The sequence below is a fragment of the Pinus tabuliformis genome, chromosome J, assembly GCF_031772625.1.
Source record: "Pinus tabuliformis cultivar Carrire ecotype Pingquan chromosome J, CPIR1, whole genome shotgun sequence".
Taxonomy (NCBI): Eukaryota; Viridiplantae; Streptophyta; class Pinopsida; order Pinales; family Pinaceae; genus Pinus; species Pinus tabuliformis.
The window spans coordinates 935446348-935450749 of NC_142295.1; the positions used below are offsets into that span (position 1 = coordinate 935446348).

A 4402-nucleotide genomic window follows, 5' to 3' on the forward strand; every position below is an offset into this window, starting at 1 on the left:
TTTGCATGATCATCATAGTATCTTTTTGTTAAGTACTTAGACTTAAATCTCTTTTGGAATTCTTCCCATGAAACTATTTTTTCTTCCATATTATGCATTTTTTTAGCCTCATCCCACCATAAGGTAACTTTTCCTTTGAGTTGATAAATTGCTAATGTTTCTTTTAAATTATTGGCATACTCATAAATTTGGAAATACTTGGTAATTCTTAGCAACCAAGCCTCTCCATCCTCTTCTTTTTAACTATCAAAAGTAAGGGGTCTTATCTTTTTAAATTCTCCTTGTACTCCATTTTATTTTTCTTCTTTGGTTTTATTTTATTTTAAGGAAGTTCTATCAGACTCATTTCCACTTTCAAATCCCTTTTTTTTGGATTAGCACTTTTTCTCTTCAGAGGATTTTCCTTATCCCCATCTACCTTTGTATCTATAGGTTTGTGAGTGTACTTTTCATTCAATTCCTTTATCAATTTTTTTTCTTCTTCATTTCCTTTCAGCAAGTGTTCATTCTCACCTCTAATATTTTCCTATTCTTGGCATAAGTCTTTTACTATTTCCAGGAAATGAGTGGTTGGAGGTGTGTCTTCTCCTCCGAGCTCCACATACAATTATCCTCCCCGAGCAAGAAGATGGTTTGAGGGTTTTTCTATGTTATATAATTATATTGTCTCTCTTATATACCTTATTAACAAGCAAACAGCACACATTACTTTTACATATATTCCATAATATATCATAATATAAGCATTCTATTTCTATCTATAGTGTGTCCTTAGGCCTAGCCTTGCAACCTACAAATTTAATACCACCTGTAACATACCCTCTTTTTCATCCCATATATTTTTTTTTTCCATTTTTGAACACTGATATATGTATGTTGAATCTTCTTTAATGAACCTTTGAATGCTTCTTTAATGTGTATACATTTGTTGTATATCACACCCAAGGTTATGGTTCTCACACATTAACAATATGGAATAAATTTCAAGGCCCTCTTACTATTCTTTTCATTAACTATGGAGACTCCTTATGCATTCGGTTTCTTTCCATCAATTATTAAAAGTTTATTTTCGTTTCATAGACAAACCTCACTCATTAAAATTTATCAAACATAATTATAGGTATATACATAATCCATAACTTATAGACTAGCATTGAGAACTTACATATATTTATTGGTATTAATTGCATGGTTTTTATGTCAAGGTATTACATTAGGGAGTTCACTATGTGGGATATTTTAATGGCTCATGGGCTGAACGTCATAGAAACAGAAAGGGTCCACTTGGGTTGTGGACTAGCTTCCACATGGCTTGGTCGATGTGCTCTTCACGTGGCTCCTCTACCACTATTATAAACAATGATGAATTGATATGGATATGTCGGCGGTGGGGATTCTTTCTTAATAACCTTGCCGTATTTCAATCTTGAGTGCTTGATTGAGCATTCATTTTGCTTCTTTGACTGTGGTGGAGCATCACTCCATTGTTTTTCTATCTGGATGTTTTTGTTTCCATTTCAATTGTATTTCTATAATCTCTTGGCTCTCGTTGCTCTATTGAGCTCTCATACTCGTATTTTCTTCTAGAATGGATGATTTTCCCCTTCCACTGCTCAGGTATAAGGTAACCTTTTCTCCCTGGTTTTATTTATACAGTTTCCCACTGAGTGTCTTGTTTTTTATGAAATAACTTGGTATGTGGTATCACTGGTAGGGTATATGGTGTTGCAACTACTTGAATGAGAGGCGTCTATAAATATTCTTTGGACCAAGTTGCACATGAAATCCTTTTTGCGGCCTATTACTCTCATGTAAATTTCTTATTTTTATTTTACCGACAATTTCTTATCAATTACCTTCTATTTGCCAGAATTGTTCTAGCATTTCCTAAATAAGGGTTTCTCTATGCCTCAATGTTTTGATTTCTTACTATGTATAGTTTTTATGTTGCAGAAGGTTCTTAGTACAGATAAGAGTATGCCACCATCCATTCCATATGACGACCAAGGTATAATATATTTCCTTGTAGTGTCATTTCAAATTTGAATTTTAGAGCACCTATATCGGCCTTACTTCCTGAACTGGTTCTTTGAGTTACTGAGTGTATATGAAATAAGGGCGTAATTTATAAAGGCATAGTTATGGGTTTTCACTTTAGTGATGCCTTCCTCTGCAACGACATTAATAATTTTGATCTAGTTTATAGTGTCCTGATTCCTGATTCCTTTTCCTACACATATTTTCCCATCTCGAAAGTGACACTAAAGGTTTTAGTTTGGGAACATGGTTCCTTTCGCATCGATTTATCCCTTACAGGTAATTATTTCATTTTGTTTACTTGTTTTCCCTCATATTTCACAAGGGTTGTCTTGTATGTTCAAATGCTAATTCATATTCACACTCTGGGTTGCAGGTAAAAATGTATCCTTGCGTCATTACGACAAATATTTCCTTTTTAAGGCTCAAGGTTAATGGGTCACGTTGCGTTCTCTCTTTCAAGTCAGACTCCTACCAACTTTCCTTTTTTAGGCTCGAGGTTAATGGGTCACGTTGCGTTCTCTCTTTCAAGTCAGACTCCTACCAACTCACCTCACTTTGTTATTCACTACAATGTTGGTACTTCGTGGATTCCCTAGTCAAGCACTAACTAGGGTTTCTATACCACTCAACGATTCAATTGTATTATTTCTTAATGGTGTTCTTTCCAACCTCTCATGGCCTGTAGATATTGGTTTCTATTTTATTTAGTCGCAATCCTTGGGTGCGACTATATAAACATCTTTGTAAAATACATTTTTTTAATGAATATAAATGTCCTGTGGGTATTTATGAGTCTCGGAGTTTCATTCTGACACTCACTTGTATGGAAAACTGATATTATTGCTATAAATTTTCCATGGTATTTACAGTTCGAGTTCTTATATTATTGCTATAAATTTTCCATGGTGTTGGCTCCATAGTTGTCAAGGTTATGATCTTTAATATTACTCTTCTCCTATATTATCATTGGACGTATAATTTCATAAAGCACCAGTTTTGATTTAATTTATTTGGATTTTTCCACTATGTTCCGTGTTCTTTCCTCTTAGTGCACTATATATATATATATAAAAGTTTACACTAATTTCTTATGTAGGAAGGGTACTGGTTCGACCCAGGTCCTTATTAAATTGTTCTTTAATTTCTATAGAGAGAGAATTTAGCAGTTTAACTACACTGTTATCTTTCATAGCAGTAAGTATATTGTTCATGCATTATGTTACGCTTTGTAACAATAAACTATTACATCTGCTAGCAGCTCATTTGTTCCATAATGAAAATTACTTCTACTCCTCAATAACATTATATTTCTTCCTTACTTTTGAGAACGAGGTCTATTTGTTCTAGTGTAGATGCCCCTCATGTATGCAATTTTTATTTATTTACTTCTCGCCTAATTGAAAATAATTTATAATATGATGGAATTTCTTTAATATTCTATGTTTCCTTACCAAATTCTCATATTATATCTACCATTCAATGTATTAATTATCTCTATTCCATTTTAATATCAGTGTCGTATTTCTCCATCTATAGGCATATTATATCTACCATTCAATGTATTAATTATCTCTATTCCATTTTAATATCAGTGTCGTATTTCTCCATCTATAGGAGATGTGATAGTTCTGCTCAATTAATAGTGAACTCGTATGGTAATATTATCATAATTGTCCTCCATTAGTCTCAGTGAAGGACTTACATTTTACCACATTTAATATAGGAATTGCATAACATGATTTATAGAAATACAAATGTAAATCTCGTAACTCTACTTTTATTTTAGCTTCCCATATCAAGCTAGTCTTATAAACAAATTAAAGATTGTAGCTTCTTAGTTACAGTAAAATCATCCCATAACTCGGATTCCTTTTTGCACAATTCATATGATAAAATATCACTATTGTTTTATATAGGGAGAATAATTTAATTAACAATATATTTAGATAAGAATATATACTAATACACCACTATCACTTTTCCTACATTTATTGTCTCAGTACTAGTATAATATTTCTCTATAAGAACACTAAAATCTTCTTCATATTTATCCATTCCATATAGTTCCAATACTTCTCACGACTACAAATTTTCTATATAATTTCTCATATTCATAAACTAGACCTACATGAAAAGGATGTTAGGAATAGAACCTCTAATCCACCATTTTGACTGCCAGATCTATTTCTTTCTACAAATATCTTTAATAATAACAATACACAGTAAGCACATATATCCTTCCCATTCTTAATTTTACACTAATTGAAAATCGTAGAAAAACACAATGATTAGAATATAATTTTTTTTGTAACCATAATATATTTCTTGGGAATTATTCAGAAACTAAGCAGATTACACCCAA

General features: G+C 32.1%; 1 long non-coding RNA gene across 1 annotated transcript; it reads left to right on the plus strand.

The window, feature by feature from the left end:
* The first annotated feature begins 1397 nt into the window (after positions 1 to 1397).
* Positions 1398 to 2506, plus strand: LOC149229845 (uncharacterized). The gene is made up of 5 exons (XR_016247328.1): positions 1398 to 1624; positions 1715 to 1811; positions 1954 to 2008; positions 2257 to 2316; positions 2414 to 2506. It is a non-coding gene; the product is annotated as an uncharacterized LOC149229845 (long non-coding RNA).
* The last annotated feature ends 1896 nt before the right edge of the window (positions 2507 to 4402 follow it).